This window comes from Lampetra fluviatilis, chromosome 21, assembly GCF_964198595.1.
Source record: "Lampetra fluviatilis chromosome 21, kcLamFluv1.1, whole genome shotgun sequence".
In the NCBI taxonomy this organism is placed as follows: domain Eukaryota; kingdom Metazoa; phylum Chordata; class Hyperoartia; order Petromyzontiformes; family Petromyzontidae; genus Lampetra; species Lampetra fluviatilis.
The window spans coordinates 13,287,437-13,306,314 of NC_136295.1; the positions used below are offsets into that span (position 1 = coordinate 13,287,437).

Here is an 18,878-nt window from a genome sequence, read left to right on the forward strand (position 1 = left end):
CGGGAGACACGGGGGAACTGGATGACCTAGGGGACCTTTGGGGACCCGGGAGACCTGGGGTGAGGGGGCACGGGGGACCTGGGAAGAATGAAAGACCTGGGAGACATCAGCACGAGAGAGACAAAGGCAACACCGTACCAACCCGCATACGCCATGTCACAGGTGCTCGCGGCTACAAAGCACCGGTTCGGATGTCGCCTGCCACTGATGTGAGCTGTGGCCAGGAATCGAACCCGGGTCGCTGGCTCTGTAGCACCGTGCACTAGCCTCGAGGCTCCACTCGCCCACCCCTACCATCTACACGCACGTGCACCTATGCACACGCACGCACAACGCTTGCTGTAATGTTTTCCGCGGCTGGGAATGGAACCCAGATCTCTGCTCGCTAACAGCCAGAGGTCAGAGTGCTGAGCCGGCAACGCCGAGACCCTGGGTTTGAATCCAGGCAGCGTCCCGCCCGTGTTAAGCGTAACCGAGTTCTCAAGCGTAGCGAGTGGACGTTCTCAGCCCCCGGCTGTGTGTGAACCGGAGATCATTTGAAGGGCTCTCAAGGGTAGCTCTTCGATATCCGCTTCCGTGAGCCGTCCGCTCGCACGAAGGGCTGCGCGCCGCGTGCGGAGTTCCGAGCGGCTTCTTAATCCCGTGCCGCCGGGACGGAGAGGTGCAGCGGATGCACGGAGCCCAATTCGGCGGCCCCCTGCGGTCCGCGCGGCCACGTGGGAGAGCGAGTGGGATCCTCGCGTCCGTGAGCTCCGCAGGAAACCTCGAATCCGGCGATTTCCAGAGCGGCTGTTTTCTCGAAAACCCGAGCGGGTTGTGTAAACACGGCGACCCTCCCCGCCCCCGCCCCGCCCCCGCCCCGCCCCCGCCACCGGCCGTAAATTGTTTGCGCTCGTTATTTAAATGTGGCGGCTGCGGCCGGCGTACTCGTTCCATTGCGTCACCAAACAAGGCGATTCATTTCGTAGGTGTTGGGTGGGGGGCCATGCGGGGGTGAGGGTTGGTTGTGGCCACGTGCTAACCACGGCCCCTGCCCTGCTGATCTGATTTGGCACGCGAACCCAACCGTTCTGGCCGCCCGCCACCGTCAGGTCCAACTCCACGTTCGCTATTCGCACGACGACTACCGCTACTCGTACTACTACTATTAGTATTACGAGCACTACCTCCGTGTGCCGTGTTTGTTTAGGTGGAGCCGTACGTGTGGACGCGGTGTGCGTTTCGCAGGGCGGACGCGAGCAGAAATAAATACGCGGACCCCGCCGTGGTGGGCCTGGCCCGGGAGCCAAAATAATAACGGCGCAGCGATGATGCGGCGCCGCGTGCGTGCGAGTGCGCACGAGCCGCCCGGCAGCGTGGTCGCACGGCGCCGCGATGAAACGCTACCTGCGCTGCTGGCAGCGCGTGCGCGTGGGACGCGCGTGTCTCTCTGCCAAACACGGCTTGGAACGTGGCTGGATACGGGCTGTTTTCCTCCGGATAACCCCCCACGCGTGTCCACGCCGGGTCCCGTTTTATAAAAACATTTATAAAAACCACGGGTGCTGAGTGCAGGGCCCAGAACGTCACGCGGGCCAGCAACAAACAGCGCTATGATCTACATCGTCAAGCATTAAGATTTGCCAACACGTGTCTGGAACCGAGCGAGGTTGTCGTCGTTATGAGAAGAGCTTGGGGGGGAAAAGAGGCCGATGGTGATGGGAGGTGAATTCAAAATTGGAGCAGTGCGGGGTCGGAAGCAGAAAGAAGTGGTGTGACCTTCAGGGTGGTGAGTGGCTGATGTAGGCGGGTTGGTGAGTGGGTGGGTGAGTGGATGAGTAGGTGAGTGAGTGTGTGAGTGAACGGGTGAGTGCGTACATTCTTGTGACCTGCGGTGTGGTGATGTTTGCACGCAGCGTGGCTGAGACGAAAGAGTCACAGTCTGGCATAGACTCGAGTCCTCAATGCGAGCTGGGGAATCGATGAGTAACCATGGTAATGGTGATGGAGAAGTGACGAGGAGGCGAGAGAGTGGCTGCAGTGAATCGGTGAGTGCTGGATGCACTCCTTATCTTGGTGAATTTGCTAAGAAACCAAGAATAATGGTGACAGTGCTGCACTCACACTCACACGCAGGGCTCACTGCTGCCAGCAAGGGTCACGGTGCGAAACCTCATCCGTGATACGCTCTCCTCATCAGGGCAGTGTTATTGGCGGATGTGGTGTGCGTGCGATCGCATGCCGCATGGCCATAGAGCGTGTGCTCGTAATCAGCAATGCCAGTCGTGAGTCTCAAGACTCCTTTTCAGGAGGCTGCTGCTCCATTGGGGCGTTTGACCAATTCCAGAAACGACTGTTTCCCTCCTACACGGGGCGAGGGGTGGTGGGGGGGTGGGGAGCGGCTCCGCACCGCCACCTCCCTGTTGCACCTTGCAGCCTCGCGCCTACAACACCTGGCAAGCCTTGCCGGTGGCTTGGGAGAGCGTTTGAGATTGCGTCCATTTAGGGTGATCTGGCTGGGACTCCTATCGCTGTTGTCATTACAATTACAGGTGTGCAGGAGGTGTGTTTAGCGGCCACCGGTGGCTGCGGGGTCCACACGGAGCAGTGACATCCAACGTACGAACTGGAACCGATGTTTCGCGCGCGGTCCCACGCGGTCCCACGCGGTCCCACGCGGTCCCACGCGGTCCCACGCGGTCCCACGCGGTCCCACGCGGTCCCACGCGGTCCCACGCGGTCCCACGCGCGCGCCGTGAGCTGACCGATCGACGTCGATCTGCGACGTCATCTCCCGCTCCTCGGCTGACTCGACGCATCATCCCGCCGTGGCCGATAAGTCGAGAAACACTTTGTGGAATGTCAACAGCGGCTGTGTCCTCCGGGTGGTCTGGCCTCTGTCACGGGAATGTGGACTTTCCCCACCGCTGTGCCGTGCCGCGGGCCGCGTTCACCTGCGCGCCCGGGCTCTTGGCTCGCGCCTTCCTCCGGAGCAATGCCGGCGTTCTCGCTGTTATTCTTAACATTTAATGACTCCCCGTGTTTTTCGTCGCTGCCTTTTGCTCCGGTTTATTTATTCGCCGTTGCAATAAGCGCCGGGCGAGAGCAAAGAGGTTTATTTACTACTCGCGGTGTTTGTTTTTTAATCCGTATCGGTTGCCGTGTTTGTTTTTTTTATCCCCAGACGTTTGACCGGTGAATAATTTTCTCCGCCGACGACTCCGGGACGCTGAGCCTCGCGGAATCCTCGGAGGCCCCTTCCTGCGCGCGCTCGCTCGCTCGGCCGCCGCCGCCGCTGCCCACGCGCCGGCCCACACCGGGGAGGAAGCGGTCGCCAGAAGAGGTAACTAATGCAGGCGTTAGGAAGCAATAAATGACGGGAGGTTATAGATTCCTGGATGGGCCGGGGCGGGGGGGAAACGAGCCAGCGGGGAGGCTGACGGGAGATTACGAGCGGCTTAAAGCAAAGCTTTTAAAACAGCACGGCACGCGCGTTGGACGTACGTCCTATTCAAACAGAATTTGCGCCCCGAAAAGAGTTTCCGTCGCGTATTCGGGGGGGGGGGGCGACGTGCGACGGGGGCCGCCCCCATTGGTCGCCGCGGGTGATGGACGCCGGCGGCCGTCAATCGCGGCGAGGGCGGCGTAGCATGTTTGGGAGCGACCCTGGGAGACCGTGAAATTTTCATTTGAGCGGCGGCGCGCCTCGTAAACCGCGCGCCCTGATGGGTTTCGGTATTGCGACGCTCGCCGGCGGAGACGGAGCGGGGGCGGCGGGGGGGAGCGGGCCGTGGGGGGCGGGGAGGTCGCCGGAGGCCCGTGCCAGCCGCCACTCTCCAGATTTAGCGGTGGCGCGGTGCCAGCGACGGCTCGCGTGGCTCCGGGTTGGAGACATCATAAACTCCACCGCTGGATTTTACGGGGTTGCGTGATAACGCGTACGGGCGGATTCGTTGAGACACTGGAATGCGCTCGCATCGATGAATCGTATTGAAACCCAGAGACACGCACGGAGACCCACGGACTCGCAGACGGACCCACACGCGCACAGACCCAGAAACTCACAGAGAGACCCACAGATTCGCATAGAGAACTGGAGACTCGCAAAGAGACCCCACTGAGAAACTGGAATGCGCTGGCAGGGGCTTCACCATCGTCAGCGCTTTCTCCGGCAGCGCCGGGCACTTGCGGCCCACACAGCTTCTCAGGGGAACCGGTGGAGCCCAGCTCTGGTGCAGCATCATCACCGCTTCCACCACAATCATCATCATCATCATCACCACTCCACTACTGCTATAATCATCATCACAGCTTCCAGCCCCTTCCAGTGATCAATTACGCTACCTGTGAGTAGAGATAGATTTTGTCATCTCTTTAACCTTGAGCCATAAGCTGTCACGGTGCCGCGGAGATGAGAAAATACTCTCAAATTACAAATTACTGCAGCGGTGTGATGCAGATGCACGTGGACAATAGACCGCACGTCGCGTTATTGAGATACACATTGAGGTGTGTAATTCAGATATCGATTACAAATCGCACGCGTCAAGTGATCACACGGCACATTGAAATGACGTGTAATTGGGACGACGCCCGTCCCGATGTGGCGGGGATGGCCACGTCGCCTTCGCGTCTCCTCCGCTCGGCCCGGTCTCCCCGAGCTCGGCCGCTCTGGCCCGGATGACGGCGGAACAGCGGCGTCCACGCCGGTCTGCGCTTTATTTCTTTCATTGTTTGTCCTGAGATCTCCTTTGTTGGCTGAAACATTGACCGCGTATGAACACCGTTTCCAGAGCCCTCCCTGGGCCTTGTTTACTCGGTCACCGCGCCGCTACGGCAAACCCCACGGAGGCAACGAGCGCCATGCCGTCGCCCGCCGCTCACGCCAGAGCCGCGTGTTTTAAGTGAACCCAGCCGGGGCTGATTTGGGATCTTTATTCTTTTTTTATTGTCTTCATTCCTTTATTTTAGGCGGCATCGGAAATGTTCATCGTGGCGGCGGCGGCGGCGGTCCCGCGGCGAGCCGTTTTAATGTTCCGTCTGAAATATTTGGGTTTTAATGCAAATCGACGGCAGTGGAATGTAATTAAGGCGATGGCGGGGATGGAAAGAGGGCTCCGTCCTCTGGGCTGCGTGCACAAACGGCCTTTATTTACCGCGTTACCAAGACACGGTGATGTAATCGCAACTCGGAGCAGAATCCTCTGGCCTCCTTTACGGCCAAAACTGTTTCTTGGCTGGCCCACTGGGCAACCAGAAATAAGTTGTTGGATGCCAGGCGACGTTTGTTAATCATCGTCCCCGGGGGGAAAGGGCTTCCAATGGAAGTTAATAATCGCGCAGGCCGGCCAGGCCCAGATGACATCACCTCGCGCTCATAAAACGAGCGTATCCTCGCGAGCGCTCTCTGCCAAAAACAAACTGCAATAAAAAATATTAATACTACTCATATTAAAATATATATCGGTGTGTGCCGGCACTCGGTCGCACATTTGCTGGCGAGGGGTTCGTGGCTTTGGGCGGCGGTGGTGATGTGGCTGCTGCGTTGAGTTCCGGTTGTGAGGTGTCTGGGGCCGGTGCCACCGTCGCTACACACGCCACCGCCACGATCGAGGAGGAGGTTTACCCGAGTGCCAAGTCGCGCGGTCGCTCTCCGTCATGCCGCGGGTTTTTGCGCTCCGGTGTTAAACGCTCGTGGCGGGAAATTGGCCGCTAGTGGTGGCGTTTGGCTCGCGGACTGCCGGGTCGATGCCGCGGGCCCTGGGCTCTCTTCAAAGCAAGTTGAGAACAAACGGCGCAGCTTTGTTTATTATTTACCGCTGGTAGCTTTACTCATAATGGTGTGGCCGGGGTGTTCGATGCGGCGAGTTGGTGGGCAGATGTGTGGGTGGGTGGGCGGGTGTGTGAGGGAGCGAGCGCCAGCGATGGAGCCGAGATCACGCGCGATAGTTTGCGCTCGCTGTCGGTGTGAGAATGGACCATGCGCGCGTGCGTACTTGCACGTCTTCACACTTCACACGTGCGCGTGTGTGTTGATGCGTGCGCGTGTGTGTTGATGCGTGTGCGAGCGAGCGCGTGTGTGCTTATGGGCATTGTGTGTGTGGGTAGCGGTGGCGCAGTGGTTAGCGCATGACGTTGGGGAATACGATGAACTAGGTTCATCCTCGGCCACGACTAACATCAGCGATATATACAAAGGAACTAATCCTAAGATTGCTTAGCCTTGAGTCTCTCTGGTGGCGTTGATTATTATGAAGCCAGGAGCACTGCCAAGAGGACTATTTGTGTTTCACGTTTTGTTTTGAAACGGAGAACTCTGTAGGAGACACAGAGCGTGACCGATGGACGCTTGTGCATTGTACATTTATAGATCGTTACAGGAGAGACAAAGGTGGCTGTGTGCGGTGAGAGCCACACCGCTCCTTTGTATACCGTTTTATCCTTAACACGCGCGCGTGGTCCATTCTCACACCCACAGCGAGCGCTAACAGCACTGGAGAAGGCTGTACGGGGTTCTCTGTCTTGGATCTCTGTGCGAGTCTGTGGGTCCGCGTGATTGTGTGCGTTCGTATGTGTGTAGTGGGGAACGGTAGTGTAGCGATTAGCGCGCTGTGGTACGAACACCGGTTATGATTATCTGCACCGGACCTGGTTGATAAACATCACCTTTGGGGAGACAAAGGTGGCCAGGCGTGGTGATGGCCACCCTCCCCCTGGTGTACTCGCTAACAGGTGCTCGCTAACAGCACTCAAGGCTATACGAGAGATCATCGTCTCTTTGTGCGTCTGGCTACATACGCATGCGTGTGTGTGTGCGCGTGTGCACATTAGCCGCGCGACGCGCTAATGGGCGCCGCCCAGGATGCTGCACCGCTGCATTAGTTCCGTGAAGATGTTCCTGGTGACTCGCTCGGTAGGCCTCCCTCCCCCCTCCCGCATCAAAATTCACGCATCTCAATCGACCTTATTTTTCACACCCAGAATATATTCCACAATTTAAATCGTGTAAAACAAAAAAATGGAACAATTTGGCAGTAAAGCCGTCCTGAATCACTTCCCGTTGTAAATTCAACGGCGGAGAAAGCCACAAGTGTCGGCGCGTCGTGCGGTGGCGTGTGTGTACGCTGAACTGCTTTTGCACCGTACATAGCCAACCTTGCTAATGGGCGGTGCATTGCGAGGGGCGGCGTGTTACGCCGGCGCTCCGTCCCCAACGCCGCCGCTGTCGTCGGCAGCGCTTGGCGGCAACAGGTGGATTCGTGCGAGAGGCGCTCGCCAAACACTCGGCATGCGAAGAGATGAAATTGGGGCCTGGAGGTTTCTGGAGACTTGTGAAGGGTTTGTGCCGACGTGCCCGCCCCCCGAGGGCTCGCGGTCGCTCCGGCCACAGGGGAGAGATTGGACCGTCCCCAGGGCCGTCATCGGCGCAGGCCCAAATCCTGCGCCGACGGCCTTTATTTCCCGCGGAAAATGAATATTTCGCTCCGCTCGAATGCGTGCTTCAAGTCGGCTAATGATGCCCGGGACGATCTATCATCTCCCCCCCCCCCCCCCCCCCTTTGTTCCGTTCCTGTGGCTCGCCGCTGCCGCCCGTTCCGTCACGTGGGCCCCGTCCGAGCAGCGTCGCGGTGCGCTCCCCGTTTCTGTACGCGACGACCGTACCCCCCCGCCCCCCCATTATCTCTCTCGCTCTCTCGCTCTCTCTCTCTCACGCTCTCTCTGGGCCGTTAATGCGCTGGGGGCGCTTTGTGTGTGTGCGCTTTACAGCTGTGGCAGTTCGTCCCTCCACTCTCTGCCGTTTTATTTGTTGTGTCACTCTCTCCGGCTCGTCCGCTGAACGTTTTTTTTAATCCAGGAATTGGAGTGGCTGAAAGAGGACACATTACAGCAGCAGAGATCCTCTTAGACGGATGAATGAGACGGCGATCGATGGCTGCTGTCCGGCTGTTTGAGTGTGCGCGCGCGCGTCCCGCGTGTGTGTGTGTGCGGGCGGTGGGCGGGCGCGTGCGCGCACACGCGTGTGCTTTCCCCACGGGGAGCGGTAGCGTCTTGGTTATCGCACTACGCTGCAAACCCGGGGACGCCAGTTCGATCCACGGACACGGCTAGCGTAGTGGCGAATATCTAAACCTGTTCTGGGACTCCCCTAGGTCGGCTGAACCTTAAATGAGTACCTGCCGCAGTTATGTAAATAACAGTGCTGGGGAGACAAATACTCACTGGTGCCCCAACAGTCTGTTAGACTCAACAAAGGGTTCTTTGTCTTTGCCATTTTGTGAAGTGCAATTCAAGGTCCACTCGGCCTAAAACTAGAGTACCCGGTCAGTCGTACCCCTGGGCACATGTTGCGTGACCGTCCTCGACACCAAGATCACTCGCCCATGGCAATTGCACGCTGTACGCGCGCAGTATGTATGTGTGTGCGCGCGTACCGATGTCGTCATCCCCGCGGCATGTGAACCAGTGGGGCAGGTTGTTGCGTGCGGTGTGATCGAGTGTGGGTACTCCCACCTCTTTCAACAAGTCTGTGCAGCCAGCGTGGAAGTTTAGGCCAAATACACTCGCAGGGAGGCCCTTCCAACCAGCAGCAGTGCGAACGGCCGCTTGCAGGGCAACGCCGTTAACATTGTCGTCGGCAACCGTGATCGTAGACATTTTGCGTCGGGTTCCGTGTTGGCGTGTTCGGTCGCGGCTACGTGGCGACGACGACGTTCCCCGCACGCGTTGGACATTTATCTTGCACGGCATTCATGCCGCAGCCTCCCCCCCCTCCCCAACCCCAAAGGCTGCGGCTGCTGCTGCCGTAGGGGGATGTTCGTGGCTCTCGCGAGCCAGGGCCTTGCCCTGAGCCAGTGCCAGCGACCCGAGCTGCACCTGGTCCCGCGCGACGCGCAAAACTGTCGGCAGTGCCAACCGGCGTGCGAGCCAAGCGCTCGCGCGCGGAGCCTTGGCGCGGCTCCTCGTCCCTGGCAGAACCGCCGCCACGCATCCCCCCCGCCCGCGTGGGGCTTCCCCAAGGTCGACTTGACCCGAAACGAGCGCTCGCTCCTGCGCGAGCGTCCTTCTCCCGGGGCCAAAGCCGCCGTATAAATAGACGAGCCCCGGTCGCTCCGCGCGACGGAGCCATCTTTACGGAAGCCTGTTTCGAACAACCCGGTTACGGGGTCCCAGGCGAGACGCGACGGGGCGTTACCGAGCCGTGTGCCGGCGGCGTTCGCCTGCTCGTACGAGCACGATCTGCACCCGCGGTGGAAATTCCACGGTTCCATGGGGCCCAGTTTATCCGTTGGGATGTTTGTTGTCAAGGTGCTGGACCCGAGAGATGAAGATGTTGATGATGATGACGACGATGACGACGACGCTGATGATGATGTTGATGCAGGGTTGACCCTCCGTACCTGGTCTCTGTAACCTTGACCATGGCACGCAGCACGGTTATACAGTACGACACCGCGCATCCGACTCGCTCGGGACCGTGGTCTATGATAGTCGCACCATCACGCACAAATACTGCTCTGGGTGTGGGACAGTTAATCGGTCAGGGCAAATATGTGACGGTCGGATATGTGACGGTGAAAAATTAAAGGCTCGGCCCTGCCATTGCCCGCTCATGTCATTGCTGGCGGAAGGGCCTCCACTGGCCCATCTGGGAGGATGCTTGGCCTACTCTTCCACGTTGACTCACCACGCGAGACCCGCCGATCCACGCCGATCCACGTGACCACGCCGATCCACGTGACCACGAGGAGAACATGCAAACTCCAAATATGCAGGTGTCAGGGTTGGGATCGAACACACGACCTCCTGCACACCAGGCGAGGGAGTTAACATCTCCTAGCCACCACAGCGATCTCTGGGTTGCAATGCGTGAACCGTTGCACCAGGGCAGCTCCCACGGGATGCAATAGCCGAGCAGCAGCCAAGCACTGGAACGCGTCCGAGAGGATGTCCACCGAGGGGGTGCAGCGATGACGAGATCGGTTCGTGTGCACGGGAGGCGGCTCAGGGGAGGCCTTGGTCCAGCAGCGGATTAACCAATGGATGATGATGATGATGGTGACTGCGATGCCGGTGAGCGGTGAGAGTTTGAGTCTCTTCAGCGGCGGAGCAGGGATTTTAATTGGCCGCTCGCTCGCTCGCCCTCCGAGCCGCCTGCCGTCCCGTAACGCACATCCGCTCGCGGACACAATTTTTGCGGAGCACCCTGCCGCGGGATACACAGAATCATTGTCCGTAGGGCGCCCGTTATTCTTTTTTTATATTTATTTACTTTTTCGCCGCTAAATAAATGGATTAGTTTGCACGATCCGCTGGATCGTGAGCCTCCTGCCACTCCTGATTTGCTTCATCTCGCTCCTAACACAAAGCAACTGGTCCCGGACAACGTGTTCCCTCCCTCCCCACCTCTTCCTCCATCTCCTCCCTCCTGCGCCTCCTCTGCAGTTGACAAACACGCAGGTATTCAAAACAAATGCGGGAGGAAAATTACAGAATCTCTTTTCTCTATCGCCGCTATCGGTTATTGCGTGGCGCAATGCCGGTCCTCGCCGGCTCCCGTCACGGCCGGGGACGGGGCATACCACCCTCGGACTCGGGCCGCCGGAGGCTACCCTCGTCAATAACATAACCGGGACCCAAGTAGGGGGCTGGCGGGCTGGCGGGCGGGCGGGCGGGCGGGCGGGCGGGCGGGCGGGCGGCGTCGTGCGGGAATGGCTCTCGGCGCGGAGGCTGGAGAGCGAACACCGCCGGCTAAATCCCTCCCCCGTCTCTGACCTTCGGGTCAATAGGGCTGCACACAGGGAGGTATATTTAGCTCGTCTGGCGCTCGCAGTCGGGCGGGTTTGGGGGCGGGGGGGGGTGCAGCGGGCGGTGAAGTTGAAGATGGGGGCGTGGGGGTGGGGGGGGACCAAGCGGGTGGATAGGTGGGGACTCGAGAAGGGACGGTGGTGGCTGGAGGGTTTCTACCGATGCGCTCGCCGTGCCAGCGGCCGGTCAGCCCGGGTCCCGGCTGGAAATAACCGCGAGCGGAGTGGAAGACGGGACGTGCCGTTCCTCCCGTCCGCGGCCTCTGGCCAGCGCCTCCATTACCGGGGTCGTCCACCTTACGTAATGCGGCCGTCTCCACCGCCACCGCAGTTTACGTTACGGCGCGGGGCGGGGGTGCTTTCGTTCCGCCGCGCGGCACCGCGTCACGTGGCGCGTGCGGGGCGAGCCGTGCCCACGCGGGGGGCTGCTCGCGGTAGCGCCGACGGTAAACACGTCCTGACGGTGGCGGGCGGCGCGTCTCGCCAGGAATCTGAACGCGAAGAAAAGTGACGGCGTCGGTCATCCGACGGGCGGCGGGACAAACGCGGCAGGGCGGCCCCCAGCGGTGCCGGAGTCCCCTGCTGCTGCGGCGGTGGCCGCGGCGTCCTGGGCTTGATGGCATTGTTATGTCGGTGCAACAAAGGCGTTAACTTGAGGTCTCTTGACGTCTGAGCGTCGTTTGAAGGGATCTTCTTCACAATTAGCGCTTCAAGGTGGAGGCGCGTCTACACGACCACGTGTCTTCCCATCGCTTTGTCGCTTACAGAAATGGAACCCTAGGCAGTTTAGTTTAGTGGGTCGCCGTCGTCCACTCTCCCTTGAACCCCGAAAAGCCTGGCCCATTCCCCCTAGCCCTGACCCTAGCCCTGACCCTCGCCCTGCCCCCTCCACCCTATCCCTACACTTAACCATACCCCTGACCCTAATCCTGACGCAGCACTGCCCCAACCCTGAAGAGGGAGGGAGGCAGAATTTAGACAGGGGGCTCCATTTTGTTACTTTCACTCGGCCCCATGCCAATCGCGCTATACCACGAATCTGTATGTGAGTTTATGGCTCTCTGTGTGAGTCTGGCTCTCTGGGTGAGTCTGCGGCTCTCTGTGTGAGTCTGTGGCTCTCTGTGTGAGTCTGTGGCTCTCTGTGTGAGTCTGTGGCTCTCTGTGTGAGTCTGTGGCTCTGTGTGAGTCTGTGGCTCTCTGTGTGAGTCTATGGCTCTGTGTGAGTCTGTGGCTCTGTGTGAGTCTGTGGCTCTGTGCGAGTCTCTGGCTCTCTGCGTCAGTCTGTGGGTATCGAGCGTGACTCGAGGTCCTCTCGGGTAGCAGCGGTACCTGCACGAGCGCCGCTGCCGCCCCCGGTGCCCTGCCCGGCACGTGACGCCTCCACGCCGGCGCCCGCGGCACCGTTCCCGCACGGCCGCGTCGCTCCCCTGGCGACGGAGCATGGCGCCTTTCACGCCGTGCGCCAGCGTCGCCGTGTTTGTTTTTATCGGAGTGCGGTGGGGAGTTTGCGGTCTTGGCAAGAGGCTCTTGGCCCGGTGCCACCGTGGCCTCGCCGCATCGGCGGCTTCACCTGCTGGCGGCGGCAGGTGAAGCCACCCTCGTGGCGCCGCGCCCGGCGGGCGCCGGCGCGAGGCTCCGTTGATCGCGGCGATCGCAGTGGGCGTCCGGTGGCACGGGACCTGACTCGAGAAACAATTCTCAATTCCGGTGACAAAGACGCCGTCGCGTGCAACTCACACGAACCCCCCCAGTCGCGACGATCGCGTCACACGCGGCCGGCGGCACCGCAGCTCCTGCCCAGAACGTTGAACGGTGTTGTTGTTGGCCAGAGCAAACCCATTGGCACGGCACGCTCATCCGAGCAGTCGTGGAACGGCTGTGCTACCCGCCTGGCTCAGGAGCCATCGCAGAATGCTGACAGAGGCTCTTTAACTCTGAGCTATCATCACTGCTGCTGCTGTATCAAGCACAGTGTTGGATGAAGTTGGAATCCTTCCACGGCTACTGCTGCTGCCAAATCTGGGGCGGAGCACCGAGCTCTCTCTCACCTCACTGCTGCACCGCAGAGAATTCAACCTGAAGCAGCAGTCAGGGTGGTTGATGATCCCCACCACTCACCGGGTCACTCCGGTCACTCGCTCATCGGCAGCCGGTCGCCTTCTTATCACTCTTCCATCGCTACTACGACTACTACCATGGGTACCGTGAACCTCGCCCTTTGATTGCTGCACCCATGTTGAGGATTCAGTTTGACCAGACACGGACTCTCCGCACTCGTACACGATGCTGTATTCAGCCGCCACGCCGCAAGTCAAAACAACTCGCCCACCCGCCACGCTGCAGGTCACACGCTTTTGTGTCTCTGCTTCTTTCTTTGCACTGCTCCACTTTCGTCAGGTGGCTACGTTCTCCACGTTGTCGACTCGGTGCCTTTAACCCCTGTTGTTGAAAAAATGTCAATATCCAGTGCGCCCAGTTTCTTCATTTTCCTCGTCATAGAGGTCGATGGTGTGGCGAATTGGCTTAAGCGAGCAACCAATCGCGTGTGAGCGATTCGCGATCACGTGACGCTCGTTAAGTGAATGAAGGCGTGCGAGAGGCGCGTTGTGCGCCTGTGTAAACCGCGCGTCCCTCTCGACCCTGGGCGATCGTAATGGCGGGTGCGTGGTTGGACGTGTGTGACGGTGAGCGGTCACGGGTGCCGACTCGCGATTGGCTGCGTCACGGCCTTCTCCGTCGACCTCTGTCGAGGTTCCCGAGTCTCCGTGCATCCCCCCAACCCCTCCCGCCGCCCCTCCTCGCGCCCCCACCCTCAAAACAAAACTCGATTTGCGAGCGCGATCTGTTACTGCGCCTTCACGGACCCCGACAAAATAATGTCATTATTCCACCATTGACTTTGACACGGGTTTACGGAGGCGCAATAACGAGCGCGCATCAACGTCCCCTTTTGCGCACGTGCGTCTCACAAAGTTCTTCAGACGCCTGCCGCGTTGAGACACGGGTGACGCGCCCGCCGACGGCCACGACGGGCGTTCGAAGACGGCGAGCGGCTGCGGCCCGTGGAGGCGCCGCGCTGTTCGTCTCCGCCATCGACGATCCCTTCGCTTTCGGCGTCCATTTTCCTCCGTTCAATAAATCCCCCGATGCTTCAATGCGCCCTCGCGCCCATCCCTCCGTGCGTTTCGCACATCCGTCAGCGCGCCCTTCAATCTGCCGGCAGAGCCGGTGACTTTGCCGCAGCAGGGCGCCGCGCGTCGCGGCGAAACCGCGGGTTTTAACGCCCGAATTTGGTGACCTCCGGTGAACCCGGAGGAAGCCGTTTCGCGTCCCCCGGCTGAGCCGTTGGGCCGAGGGCACGGCCCGTCCCGTCTGGCGGAGTAATCGCTCGCGCAGCGTCGGCCACCGCAGCGGAATATTAAAGCCGTGTCTTTGGTTCAATCTTAAAAAAAAAAATTTGCCACGAAATTAGGAATTCGCTGTGATATCACGTCCTGCAGAGAAGGATGATAATTTATTTTTTTCAAAGCGAAGCGCAGATTTGGCGAGAGATTTGCTTGAATTTGAGTCGCATCTGCGGAATTCGTTATTCCCACGCCGCCGTCATTGTCTCTGGCTGTCGCCGTCGTCGTCATAATTAAGACGATTGTCCCCCTGCATCCTCCGTCGTCAAAATGCTGAGCGCGATAGTCATTCTCCACTCGTCGCCACCCTCGCCACCGACACCCCTCGCCTGGCCATCTGCCGCCCCGCGCTCGCCCGCTCTTTTGCCCGCCCCGGCGGGGATTGTGTCGTCACCTCCTCTCGCAAAGGTCACGTCGGCACCCGCGCCTTCCGCCTCCGCGGCGCTGGGAAACCGGCCGCCTCTTGGGCGTCCCCGGGGCCCGCGGCCAGGACTCTGTCGAGATTGCGCCGCCGCTTTCCGCTGGGGCTGCGGGCGAGAGCGCTCCGACCTTTACTCAAAACGGTAACTCGAGCGAACGCTCGTCGCGCCGTCGGAGCGGAATACAAATCCGTGATCTGGCGTCGGGGCAAAAGCTTTTTTTGCCGACGGTGTCGTCGCACCGCGGGTCGTCGTCGTCATCGTCGTCGGGGCGCTGCGAGCACGTGCAGAGACACCGGCGCAAAGCTGCCGGTGCCTTCGTTGTATCGAACGCCCGCGCCAGGCTCGCGGGTTAATGCTCTCCATGCGGTCTCGGCCGCGTTGCCGGGGTCGAAGGTTAATCGGTCGGAGATCCCCGTGCCGTGCCGGTAATCGTTGCCCTCGCGAGGCGAGCGCTGCCATGTTAGCGGGGTTTGGCGCGGCCGTGGCGAGTGTTTGGCAGCTCGTCGTGACGGTGGCGTTATTTTTAAATTGCCGGATTTACTGTCCCTGCACGCCCGCTCGGTGTCTCCCGCCGGTGCCGAGCCGAGCCGCACGCCGCACCGCGCTGCTCGGAATGCTCTTTTGCTTTGCTATTTAAAGACACCGACGCTGGGAAACGACGGCGCGTGGATTAATATGAAACCGAAACTGACAAGAACAGGGGCTCAACCCGGGAAGTGGGCTTAGGCCAAAGCCAGAATTCTGGATGGCCTCAATTTTTTTTTCTTTAAAATGAAACACTTTTAAAGGCCACAGTGAAGAAAGAAAGACCCAGTAAATCCGTACAAGACAGATCTTGCTCGGAGAATGTTTGGATAAAATGGAAGGCGGGGCGAGCAGGCTGCGTGCACGCCGAGGCTGACGCCGCGCAAGCTCTGCGCGTGTGTACGTGTGTCTGTTGAACTTCTTTCGCACCGTACGTGGCCAACCAAGTCGGTCAGAGGTGCGGATGTGGTAGGTCCGGTGCTCCCCTCCCGATTCGTTAGCGGCACCCAACCGTACATCCTCCTCGTGCCCCACTCTCGCTCCCCGGCGCTCGGCAGCCGGGTAAAGCGGCCGGATCAGCCGGATCGGCCGGATCGGCGGGGTTGCGCCGGTGCGTCGGCGCGCTCAGAGATGGAGCCGTAATCCCGGCGAGTCATTTGTGCCTCTGTTTTCGATAACATCCCAAATCTCAAAAGTTTTTGACCTTTGCTTGCGCTTCCATAATGCATCAGAATATAAATAATGCACGGCCGTACGTTAGATGGATAGATAAGTCAAGCAGACGACGGACGTCTCTCTCTCTCCGTGCGAGGGCGAGCGGCGCTGCGTGTACACACGCCGCTGTGCGCACGCATGCACACTTTCTATTATTTATTCCCGTTTTCGTGGCGTAAACCGTCTGCGAATTTGGCGATGAATTATTGAGCGTTGACGCAATCAAAATTCTGCCGCCCGCGTTAAATTTTTAAATCTTTACAGCGTGGGAAAAATAAAAAAAACATCCTTTTTGTTTTTGCGCCGTCCTTGGCCACGCCACACACGCACGGAGAAATCGTTTTGAGATTGAGACATTTCAGTCCGCGCGCACCCTAGCGGCCGATTGAATCAACCTGCACGGTCACCACTCCCAATCCCACTCGTCTGCTTCATCGCAGCGCACAAGAGAGGCTTCTACACCGGACCATGAATGGTCATCATCAGCCATGATCTATCCGCTGCCGGATGAAGACCTCCATAAACCCTTGTCATCTCTCGCAGTTTTGCGATGCAACAAACGTTCCGGCGCGCAGGCCGATGGCACTGCTCCATCTCCTTGGGGGTACGTTGTCTCTCCGGTATGATCGCTCCCTCCTCTGGCTGTCCCTCCGTCGTTAGACGCAACCGCCGGCTTCCATCTTCGCGTAATGTGACGCGTCCTTCCCAGGCCCTTTCGTTTTCTTCACGGCCAATGTCATCTCTCAAGCTCGCGTTCACCGGAGCATGAGGGTCAGTGCAAAACATTGAATATTGAAAAAAAGCCTGACTTCCAATCACTCACGGGAGTACATATTCCCCGTTACATAGTGGAGACGTCACCACAAAGTGCTTGTGCCAGGCTAGGTGCACAGTGAGCCCGGCGATGTCCGCTCTGCATGGTCGCGAGACAGGCCCCGGTGGTTTGGAAAGGACTGCAATCCGGTGGGTGCTGCACGTCGTTATCTGCCCGATGCTCTGTTTGCTGATGTGAGAAGCCGATGCGGTGTGCAGTTGTAGGGTCTGGAGTTGAGTGGATTTGCCACCGGCTGGTCCCAGCCGCGTCAGGATTGGGCAGAGCGTGCGGAGGTGCCAGTTGGCAGATCGTGGCAAATGCCTTCCAGATTGAATGCGGGGCGGAGGAATGGCACTCATCGCAGCGAGCAGAGCCGCCACTTCTAACGCAGCGAGAGGTCATTGGGACAAGCACACGTGCAGACGAGCACAAGGGCGTCCACGCAACACACAATCACAGCTGCTCTTGTGCCAGGCGATGTGAACTTTGAGGCCGCGCGAAAATGTCGAAGGTTATCTGGCGGGAAGTCACAAGTTAGGCCGAGGTCTTAAGGGTCAATTGACTATCATGGGCCACGGGTATACACTCGCACACATAATCACACGCGTAATCACACACATGGATACACATGCAAACCACGCAAGGGCACTCGCACACACAAAATGGCACACGCGCGACACACGCACATACAGATGCGCACACACACACACGTGCACACGTCTCCCCGCAAACGCGGAGACGTGCACGCATAGATGCATCGATAAGTGGGCATTACTCACACTGCCGCGCGGTGACCCACGTTCACAGCCTGGCTGACGATGACACACGCATGCATACACACACACGCGCACAACCCCAACAGCAGCTGCCAATAAGGGGTGGTGACATCACTACGGCGCTCGTGACAGGCTAGGGACAGACCCAGATGTGCCAACTCGCCGCGTTTTAGCTGCCCGGCACTCTGCTCCTTGTTGCGAGCGTCGCTCATCCGCCCTCCGTTGCTGCTGGAGGGCAGATGCCTCCATCACGAAGACAACGATCTCCTGTATAGCCGTGCAGGCCGATGGAGAGGTACGGCACACGTGGCGTGGCCAGTACCGCATCCGGCCTCCAACACGCAGGCGCGCACACACACGTGCACAAAAGCACACCCCGTGATTGCGCCTCCGTCCCCTCCTGCCTGCGCTCCTGCTGCAAGCTGCTTGCCGCGAGCGAGGGAGCGAGCGCGGCTTTGGGAGCGAGGTGAAGTTCTGGTGGCCGCGTAATCGCGGGTGCGGCGGCCGCCTGAGCGGCGGTGGCAGTGCTGCTGCGGGGCTAAAATCGAGGTGCGAACGCAGCGCGCTGGAATGCGGCGCCAAAGCTGAAAAACGAGATCCCTGCCACCACGGTTGCCACCACCGCGACTCTCGATTCAAGGAATCTTCTCCATTTGGGCAAGTTCAGTGTCCGTTCTGTGTGTGTGTGTGTGAGATGCAGTGTGCTTACACACCCACGCACAACAACGACAGCCGCCATTTGAAATTAATTGTCATGACAGTGCCTGTGCCAGGCTAGGTGCACTCTGGGGCCACGTGAATTTGTACAGACTCGCTGCTGGAAGGAGGTTTTAGGACAGACCCAGATGCCATGGCTAGAACGCTGCGTTTTGTCCGCCTGGCACTTCGCTCGTCGTTGTGAGCGTCGCGCCTCCATCCTCCGCTGTTGCTGCAGGGCAGCTGCCTCCAACCGCCCAATAGCGGCCTTCGTGAACCTCCTCCTCATACGCACACACACGCGCGTGAGCACACACACACACAGACACACACACACACGCGCGCGAGCACACACACACACACGCGCGCGCGAGCACACACACAGACACACACACAGACGCGCGAGCACACACACAGACGCGCGAGCACACACACAGACGCGCGAGCACACAGACGCGCGAGCACACACACGCGCGAGCACACACGCGCGAGCACACACGCGCGAGCACACGCGCGAGCACACACGCGCGAGCACACACGCGCGAGCACACACACGCGCGAGCACGCGCGCGCGAACACACACACGCGCGCGCGAACACACACACGCGCGCGCGAACACACACACGCGCGCGCGAACACACACGCGCGCGCGAACACACACACGCGCGCGAACACACACACGCGCGCGAACACACACGCGCGAACACACGCGCGAACACACACGCGCGCGCGCGAGCGCAGGC

The 18,878-nt window shown here is 59.7% G+C and overlaps 1 protein-coding gene across 2 annotated transcripts in view; it reads left to right on the forward strand.

Moving 5' to 3' along the window:
• LOC144938269 (thyroid hormone receptor beta-like) overlaps positions 1-18,878 on the forward strand; it is a 112,871-nt gene that overhangs the window by 22,889 nt on the left and 71,104 nt on the right. For both annotated transcript variants that reach the window (XM_078866131.1, XM_078866132.1), the window contains exon 2: positions 3,164-3,322. The gene's annotated coding sequence lies outside the window, so the exon portion shown is untranslated. The remainder of the gene's footprint in view (positions 1-3,163; positions 3,323-18,878) is intronic.